Raw genomic sequence first — 11,193 nt, 5'->3', positions numbered from 1 at the left:
TTCCAGACCACATAAAATTATGCAAATATTACTTTGCAAAAAGAATATCTTTTATTATTAGTTGGTCATTTGATATAGAACAAATTGATAAAATCAAATATTTAGTTAAAACGCTTAAAATCAAAGGTTGGATTTCTGAAGTCAAAGAGACCAAGAAATCCAGACCAATTAGGACAGAATCAAACAACTCTCAGAAAGAGTTAAAGAAAAAACTGCTGGTATGCTAGCCAATATTGGTCAGCAGATCCGACTCAAGTACAGGCCATGTTAGAAGCAGTTTCAAGTTCATCCTCTGCAGAAAGCGGAAAAAACGGAGATATGGAAGATCTAGACGGAATATCCCAAGCCTATGCCCAGTCTAGCAGGTGATCAATTACCTCTTCAAAGAAAGGACAAAGGCACTGACTCTTCAGAAAAGAAGAAAATGACCTCTGCCCCTTCAAAAAAGAAGAAAGCAACGTTTGACCTTTCAGAAAAGCAAGGGACAGCCTTTTAGAAAAGCAAAGGACAAATGACTTTTCTAAAAAGTAATATCGGGCCATTCAGCATGAACGATGGAGATGAATTCAATCTTTCTTCGAGGTCTATATAAGACTCTCAAATTGAAATATTCAGGGCAGACCGAAAATTGCCCATTTTCTTTCTTTTGTTTTCCCTCCCTTTGCTGTAAAAATCCTCTTGTTCTGCATGTTCTTGATGTTCAAATAAAAGTAAGTTTCTTAAACTTGTCATTAATTTACTTTCATTTCCGCATTTTCAGTTATGTACTTCAGATCCGCTTATTGGTATCAGAGCCAAAACATGAGAGGCTAAAACTCTCAATTGTCTTTAAGGTTCGTTGAAATTTTGTTATCAGTTTTATACTATAGATCTTAATTGGTCTATACTGTTCATTCCAGTATATGTTTATTGTTCATCTTCTTTATATCTTCATGATCCTATTCTCTAGTGTGAGGTTATTGTTCTCAGTGTGAGGATCTCTGAGTGAGAGTTATTGAACCCTATTAAGCTGCCGTCAGTTGCCGTCGTCGTTATAGGCCAGGAGAGCCGCTGTTAGACAGGACACAACAGGACACAGTGAACACGTTCAACTCCCAACCCCCAAGATAACTTAGAACTAAAAACACTTCTAAGATAACTTAAGAACCAGATCATATTTATAAGAAAGAAGATAAATAGTAAACAATATACTTTTAAGAACAATAGAAGAGTTATTACGATAAATAGTTTTGAATTAGATAACAAAGACAGTAAACATAGAAATCTTAAGGACAATATACCTCTCCCTGAAACTTTTAAAGTCTTTAAAATCTATTTATAAATGAAACATAAAACTTTTCATTATATAGGATTCTATAATAGTCAGAAATGGAGATCTCTTAAACATCTCCGAAACACAAATAGAAAAATAGATTGTGCTGAAAACAATATTAGAATCTGCAAAAATATAATCAGATATAATAATCTGCGAAATGAAGTTTTATTAACTATAGAAAGAGAAATTGAATTTTATAAAGATAATCTTGAAAGTTATCAACATAGAAAAAGAATAATTCTAAAAAATATAAAAACAATGAATATCTGTATCAACAGATATACATCTTAGTATTAAAATGAATAATTCCGAGAATATTAAAATTCTTAATAGTGCTAATATCTCGGCGGTAATTAATATTGCCAAAATAGAGAATGATTTACAAAATTGGAGTATTCCTAGAGAATCTTTTAATACGATATATCATGCTGGCAAGTTTGATTTTATTAAAAGCTATAACATCAAAACTTGTGAATCAACAATTGCTATTAATAACTCTATTGAAACAATTAAGTTATTAGCAACACATGATATACAACAGTATAAGAAAAAAATACAATTTTCTCCATATAGGACTTGTTCAAATAGTTGTCAAACCTTTATATAGACTAGGTTTAGACACTCCCCTCTGTCTATTACTAAGAGATGATAGACTATTAAATTTTGACGATTCATTATTAAGACAGTATATAATTGAAAATGCAGAAATGAAAGTAAATTAATGACAAGTTTTAAGAAACTTACTTTTATTTGAACATCAAGAACATGCAGAAGGATTTTTACAGCAAAGGGAGGGAAAACAAAAGAAAGAAAATGGGCAATTTTTGGTCTGCCCTGAATATTACAATTTGAGAGTCTTATATAGAACTCGAAGAAAAGATTGAATTCATCTCCATCGTTCATGTTGAATGGCCCGATATTACTTTTTAGAAAAGTCATTTGTCCTTTTGCTTTTCTGAAAGGTTGTCCCTTGCTTTTCTGAAAGATCAAACATTGCTTTCTTCTTTTTTGAAAGGGCAGAGGTCATTTTCTTCTTTTATGAAGAGTCAGTGCCTTTGTCCTTTCTTTGAAGAGGTAATTGATCACCTGCTAGACTGGGCATAGGCTTGGGATATTCCGTCTAGATCTTCCATATCTCCGTTTTTTCCGCTTTCTGCAGAGGATGAACTTGAAACTGCTTCTAACATGGCCTGTACTTGAGTCGGATCTGCTGACTCAATATTGGCTAGCATACCAGCAGTTTTTTCTTTAACTCTTTCTGAGAGTTGTTTGATTTTGTCCTAATTGGTCTGGATTTCTTGGTCTCTTTGACTTCAGGAATCCAACCTTTGATTTTAGGCGTTTTAATTAAATATTTGATTTTATCAATTTGTTCTATATCAAATGACCAACTAATAATAAAAGATATTCTTTTTGCAAAGTAATATTTGCATAATTTTATGTGGTCTGGAAGAGTGGAGATTTCGTTTTCAATTTGGAATCTCTCATAATGTATTTGAAAGCTTCGGGGCATCGTTTGCTCTATTCCTCCAAATACTTTCCACCAGTCGTAAAACCATCTGGGTAGAATTAATTTCTGGGCTTGTTCGCTATACTTGACAAACCAGGTGTGTGTTTTTGGACGTAGGTATAGAAAGTTAAACCAAACGTCCATATAATCTTTAAAATTATAGGTTTGAGGTCTATATTGAACTGATAACACAATTGGAGTGTGTAGATGATCCATTCCCCATTCAAACGGGCTTAATACCTTATTGATGGTGAATTTCGAGATTCTGATACTAGTTGGGTCTCTCTCATCGTAAAGAGTATGCTCGAATGTAACCGACTTTGTATCTGTTAGGATTAATTCGTAGTACCTCCTTGTTTTCAGAGGTTCACTGGTTTCAACATAATTTCTGTCTGTGTAGCAAGGTCTGATAAGATCTGCAAGGTCATAATTTTCGTAACCTTTGTCTAGGGCTAGAACCTTGACTGGTTCTTTTGCAATTAATTCAAATGTTTCCTTTTCTGAGGAAACATGTCTCTTTTCTTCTATTTTAACCGGTGTGTGGGTGTTAACTACTTGAGCGAAGGACTCTGGGACCTTCATTGCATAGTCAGAACTAGTTAGTACCTTTCCTGTTTGGCTTATTGAGGCTTTTGAGGAAACCTGTTGAAATGGGCTGTCTTTTTTCGGAATGGATCCGAGTATTGTCATGGTAGAGGGTTTGTTTATAGTGGGTACTCTCAGAGGGGTAATCATAAAAGGTGGTCTCACGGGTGGTAACAAGGGGAATTCTGCAAGGGCAGAATACATATTCTCTCTTTTGGGGGAGGCCCTGAACGGACCTTTCTGGTTTGGTCTCATTTTTTCCCTATAGAAATTCTCTAGTTAGAAAATCGGGTAGAGAGTTATTTCACCTTTTATAAATTCGATTCTAAAATTGAAGCTAGATAATAATGTCTGCCATCTGGCAAAAATCTGTTTTGAAATAAGATTTTTAACATCCTTTTGCAAAATCTCTTTAGCTGATTTACAATCAACTCTTAATAAAAATTCTTTGTTTATTAAATTGTCTTGAAATTTTGTAATACATAGTACTATAGACAAAATCTGTTTTTTGACTGTACTATAATTTTTCTGAGCCGAATTCCAGATACCAGAAGTGAAACGAACTAACTGTTCGGGAGACTCTAGAGAAATTCGTTGTTTAAGGATTCCAGCGTACCCTTCTTCTGAAGCGTCGGTTTCTACTATCATAAATGCTTCAGGATTTGGAATGCCTGGACATGAGAATTTTTGAACAATGGACTTGACCCTTTTGACTATGTCAGTTTGTTCTAGACCCCAAGGGACTGGATTCTTCCTAAGGCGTTTATAAAGGGGTTCATAGATTTTTCTGATGTTAGGAATAAAATCTGCTACATAATTGAGACTACCTAAAACCTTTGTAGTTGTGTTTTGTCTGTGATTTTATCGGAAAATTTGGACGAGAACTCAATGGCTCTACAGATTGGTTTGTAAGTACTTTGATAAAGGTCATGTCCTAAAAATCTAGTAGTAGTTTGGAACAACTTAATCTTTTTAGCACTGACTGCTAGGCCATTGTGTCTTACTATCTTAAAGAAAGTATTGAGATGTTTAAAGTGAGAATCTATATCTTCTGAAAATATTAATACATCGTCAATATAAACTATTGACATATTACTGTAAGGGTTGAATATATTATTCATAATATTCTGAAATTCAGATGGGGCATTCTTTAATCCGAAAGGCATTACATTCCATTCATATTGTCCAAATGGAACATTGAAAGCGGTTTTATATTTATCTTCTTCAGTAATTTGAATTTGCCAGAAACCTGATTTCATATCAAATTTACTGTAAATATTAGCTTTGTAAGTTCTTTTTAATAAATCTCTTTTATTAGGTATCGGATACCTAATCCATTGTAATACTTTATTTAACGGTTTATAATTAATAACTAATCTGGGAGCTCCTCTTTCCTTTTCTGCGTTATTGTTAACGTAGAAGGCTGCACAGCTCCAAGGTGACTTGGAAGGTCTAATAATCTTCTTTTGGAGAAGATCATTTATTTCTTTTTTACAGACTTCCATTAAATCATAATTCATTTGAATAGGTCTTGCCTTAGTAGGTATAGCCTGTTCGCTAAATTCTTTAATATAAGGTAGGTTGACTATATGACTTTTCCGTTCCCAAAAGGCAGTAGGCAAATCGGAACAAACTTCTAGTTCGAGTTTTTGTTGAAACTGTTTAATCTTATCTTCTACCTCGGGGGTTTTTAAAGTTTGTTCTATTTTGTGAACTTTGATGTCATTCTTTAAATAATTAACTTGCTGAGTTAACAAATTTATTTTAAAAATTGTTTGTGATTTAATATAATCACTTTCTTCTTTAGAGATGGGATTTAGATAAGGAAATCTTATTTCTTTGCCTAACACTGTGGTGCAAAGTGCACTTAAGTCATCGTAATGTGGTTTTATTTAGGTCAGGAAAGGACTTCCTATAATTATTTCTTCATTAATGTCTCTTGTTACTACAAAGTCATTAATAAAGCATATTCCATCGTTACAGATATGTTCTTTTGATAATTTGTAATTTATTTTTAATAATTCTCCTGTAGCAGAGTATAATTTTTGTGTACTTTTTTCTAAATATTTTAATGGTATTAGTCCTTCCATTATGCAATTCTTATCTGCACCTGAATCTAATAATTCCAACTTAGTAAGGGTCATATCATGAACCTTCAATGTTATAGGAAGATGATAGCTTTTAGCCTTTACTTTAGTAAGTTTAACTAAGGTAGCTAAACCTCCTTCAGATTCTTCGATGATAGAATCAGTGTCCTTTAATCGTGAAGGGCTAGTATCTTCTTCTTCATCGTATTCTTCTTTTGAGAAGAATTCTTTGTCAATAGCTTTCCCTTTATCTACTTGAGATAGTATTTTATCAGTAATACTTTCCATCTCAATTTTATTAAGTCGAAGCTTAATTGTCACAACCCAAACTCCGCTCCGGTCGTGATGGCGCCTCTCATGAAGACAAGGTCAATCAACCCTTTTAAACAGCCTTTTTCAACAATATATAAACATGAATTAAATAGTTTCAAGATAATTAGATAACGTGATTTCACGAAATATAACCCAATTCGACCCAAACCGGGGTGTCACAAGTCATGAGCATCTAAAGAGTTTAAATATGACTAAAAATCTAGTAATATACAGGATGGAATTTAGAATCCAAGGAATAGGTATGGTGCCACGAACGCAGGCGGTCACCTTGCTCAGCTATGATAGCAAAACCTCCAATCAGCTAATATCCCGCTACCGGGTGATCAGTACCTGCAGCTGCACGCGAGGTGCAGGGAGTAAAGTGAGTACTTCCAACTCAGTGGTAATAAGAGTAAATAATAACTGAGCGATAAGAAATCACGTAAGAACACTTCATCATGCTATCTAAGACGGTACAACCCTTTTTGAAAATAGTAATTCCATGAAAATCCTTTATAAAATATCTGACTCAGTTTTAAACCTCTTTTGAAAATAATCTTTTTAACAGTTGCAAAATAATTCCAGCCATCAGTTTCACTATGCACAGAAACCAGCCCCTCGGGCAATATCTTCTTTCCTGGTCAGCCACTCGGGCCCCAACACTCAAGGATCAGATAGCACCAGCAAAAGCAGATAAATATCTTCAGAAATATCACAACAACAAATAATGAACAAATGCATGAATGCAATGCAATGCATATGATGGTACATTCCAGTACCCACTGCGGCGTGCAGCCCGAGCCATCCATATTTATTTATCATCGACGGCACTCACTGGGGGTGTGTATAGACTCCGGAGGGGCTCCTACAACCCAAGCGCAATATCTTGGTCAGTCATTGTTACCTGACCGGTCAGCCATTGTTACCTGACCAATTTACATCATAAAGTGCCATTGTTACCACTGTTTCAAGTCACATCATAAAGTGTCGTTGTTACCACTGTTCAAGTTACATCACACAGTGTCATTGTTATCACTGTTTCAAGTTACATCATACAGTGTCATTGTTACCACTGTTCAAGTTACATCACACAGTGTCATTGTTATCACTGTTTCAAATTTCTGCTCTGTCCAGAAAAACAATATAAGCCCCTTGGGCATTTATAAAACAATAGTCCTCAGCCCGAAACAACACTTAAAATATCTTTTGAGTTTTCAAAACTTAGAGATATGGCTGAGTTCGCAAAACAGTATTCAAAACCTTGGTCTGAGACCGTATGATATGCAAATTACGCTAAAACAGTAATATCAATCCCCGAAGGATTCTACAAGTCGGCACAAGGACACAAACATGGAAATCAGCCCAAATTATGATGATAACAAGTAATTTCTGTTAAATACGCAGTAAAATCAACAATCGAGACGGACCAAGTCACAATCCCCAATGGTGCTCTACCCCACGCTCATATCCGGCGTGCAAGTCACCTCAATACAACATTATGATGTACAAATCCGGGGTTTCAAACCCTCATGATATCATTTACAAGTATTACTCACCTCTAGCTCGCTATGCCCTTGCCTCTCAAATTGGCCTCCTCGTGTGACGAATCTGCCAAAAATCACACAAACATCGATGAAGTTCGATTTCTAAAAGACGGGGTTTTAACCATACATATCTGAAATTCGCCCCTTAATGATACTATAATGATCCCATACAGTTATGTAACTTCAATCTACAATACAACACTCAATAGGGCCAATATTAGTACTAGATCCCATAAATTATGCCATTTAGGCATATTATCAAACATCTTGTAAGCATAAATATTTACACCTCTTAACTATAGCATTGGTTCCTCCAACTATCACCATTAACCAACAATTCATCCCACTATTATTCTTTAACAATTTATACTCCTAACATCACATGTGTGATCAACCATTCACCCCAAACCAACAAAAATTCCATCCAATAAACACCTTTAAATCCCTACCATGTTCATGTATTTAAATTGGGAATTTATGGCTTCCAACCACCATACAATAAGTTGTAATACTTGATTCATACTCATATTCCCATAATATATCCATATATGTGAGTCTAAGGTGTAGGATTTACTTTTTGAAAGAAATCTTGCAAAACCCTTCTCTGAGTTCTTGAAGGATTTTCAAGATCAATCCATGTTTAGGAGTAGTAATCAACTCAAAGTACTCCAAAAATCTTACCTTGGATCATAGAAATGAAGAGTGGGACGAAATCCCCTTGAGAGAGCAAGCCCTTGCTCCAAAAATGGCTTGGCAACTCTCTATTCCCAGTCTTGGGGTATTTAGGGGCCTGCTACTAGAGCGGCCGCGCATCTGGGCGTGCTAGTTTGCCCAGTGTTCTGTCTTGGGCGCGCATATTTTAGCGCGGGCGCGCATCTGGGCGCGCATCTGACACATGCCCAGTAAAATGGTCATAATTTTCTGTCTACACCTCCAAATGACGAACGGTTTGTTGAGTTGGAAACTATACTCAAATGGCTTTAATTTGATAGGTTGTGGATCATACAACTCCTTATATAACGGGAGATATGATCGTCCAAAGTTAGGTCTTACGTGCACTCATTTACAACTTTCGTCTATTATGAAATTTTTCCAACTTCAAAAGTTTCCATTAGCCATCCGAAATCACTCCGAAGCCCCCGGGACCTCAATCAAACACGCCAACATATCCCATACATTATTCGAACTTGTTCCAATCAACAAAACACCTAAAACAACATCAAAACCATCAATTCACATCGAATTCAAGCCTAAGGTTTTTCCAAAAACTTTCGAAACACGCATTGGATCAAAAACTCAACCAAACCACCTCCAAATGAAATGAAATTTTGCACACACATCCCAAATCACATAACGAAGCTACAGCAACTCTCGGAATTCCATTCCAACTCTCGGATCAAAATGTCACCTATCAATCGGAAATCGCCAAAATACTAACTTTGTCAATTCAAGCCTAATTCTACACCGGACCTCCAAAACCACTTCCAATCACGCTCCTAGTCACAATTCGTCTCCCGGAGCTAACGGAGCCATCAAAATTTACATCCGAACCCTCTAACTCATAAGTCAATGCCCGGTTGAGTTTTCCAACTTAAGTCTTCTTAAAAGAGACTAAATGTCTCATTTCTTATCAAAATTGCTCCAAATAAATTCTAATGCATCCAATACCAATAATGAAACATGAGGAAGCAGAAAATGGGAAGAACGGGGCAGTAACTCACGAGATGACGGGTCGAGTCATTACATTCTCCCCAACTTAAACAAACGCTCGTCCTCGAGCGTACCTAGAGTTGTCCTAGAAGCCAACCAAAAGCTGAATGACCTTATCAAGAATAAACCAAGGGATGATCCCACGTCACCCTATCTCACATGGGTCCGATAACGCGTTGTAACTAAGATCACACAATCTAGTCTAACCCATAAATCATAGAGCCACATTTCACCTTTTCGAAATTATACACAAGATCAGAACCTCAAACCTATATTCAGGATAAGTCTGAACCAGCTGTAATAGACCATGCCTGCAACCTTAGGTGCAATTATATGATATATCAATAACTCAAACACATGCAGCGATAACTTCCATTCACAGCAGCTGCCCACAACAACTAAATCCCGATAGAAATCTCTTATTAGCCAATGTCTCAATCCAACACTCTCATATACTGCCAATGATAATTGAAATATGCAATAAATCATAACCATTGCTCAGATCAACCATTCATGAGGCTATTTCTCCTCTAGCAATTATCGTTATATTTTTTTTTTTAACCGAACCTCGATATTTACCCATCAAACATGCTGAAATCAAATCTATTCGTATTCATCAATGACCCCATTGATCACCTCGAATCAAACACACCACTCTGGTGATATGTCACCTCAATACAGGCCTAAGCCACAACTTTCATAATACGCGCACCAATAAGAAACGGCCTGAACATACTCAAGTCATGAAAAAAAATGACTCAAACGAAAGAGCCGCACCTCAAGCTCATCAGTACCATCAGCGGACCCAACAAGAACATGCCGCAATACTACCGAAATATCATTAATTTTATAACATTACCTTTATGAGACATACACTCTGGTCAAATCACTTTCAATTAGCAATACTATTTCCCCAATCATCCGAAGATCATTCGCCCTAATCATCTGAAGCTCTTTTCTCTAATCACCTAGAAGAAAATCGTTACACATCCCATGTTCTGTATGATGTACATAGGTATTGTTCTAACTCTTACAATATTGACATGACGGACAAGATCTGTATAAATTCATAACACTGTCGAATCAATAATTCATTGGGTCTATACTTCTGGCAAAAATTATCACCTCATTCTGAACCAAACAATAGTCTTAGCCCCTTAATTTACTTTATATACTCAGATTGCACTGATCTCGAATTCAATGATCTTGTCTCACCCATTACGAACTGCCCAGGCAATAAGCCACCTCAGATATAATCAAAAGCTGCATATGATGCCCCAATATGCCAATAGGATACTAATTCGAACGTGTCACAAAAGGAAAACGAACTCTGGAAGGAATTACCAATCCCACGCACTAATACGGACTTTCCTTAGAAAATAGGAAGCAAGGCATACAAAATAGCATATAGAAAACTATACTCAGTATCACACTGTTGCGGCGTGCAACCCGATCCAGATAACATACCCATGGCGGCGTGCCACCCGATCCATACATAGATCTCACATAAGGAGATGCACATCGAGCCAAATTTGCTCATTACAACAAAATATCGGGTATCGGTCATAAGCATGCTAAGTGCATAATAATATCTCTGAGGGACATATAGCGTTATAAGCTACAAAACTCAAGCACAACTGAGGTGCGATGTACAATCTGGATTTCAAGAGCCAAGATGATCATATAACGTCATTCCTACACAGATTCTCAACACATAGCAATTTCTCAAGTCGTCTCACAACTCACACGGCGCAATGCATCACTACGCCAAATATCTGACAATGAAACATCAACCTAACTACTCTTCAATGAGGACCGCGTTACTAAAATGCACACATCAGGCCTGATATAGAGCCATTATTCACATTAAATCTATCCATCGACTTCAAGCCGATTCTGATCACACTGAACTAGCCTGATAACCTTTCAAAGGTCCATACTAACTCCCATTTGATAACACATAAGAACAACCATCACAAATTTCCTACTTGCTTTACATCTTTAATCAATCAAGTGATCACATGCCACACTTATATAATCTTCCCGTGGGACACACTCCCACAACCTACCACAACAATATCTGGAGCGTACCTCCAAACCATCGATCACACTAACGCTGAAGAGCGATCA

Source organism: Nicotiana tabacum, chromosome 16 (genome assembly GCF_000715075.1).
Source record: "Nicotiana tabacum cultivar K326 chromosome 16, ASM71507v2, whole genome shotgun sequence".
Lineage (NCBI taxonomy): Eukaryota > Viridiplantae > Streptophyta > Magnoliopsida > Solanales > Solanaceae > Nicotiana > Nicotiana tabacum.
The sequence above is the reverse complement of the archived record's forward strand: the minus strand, read 5'-3'. Positions refer to the sequence as shown.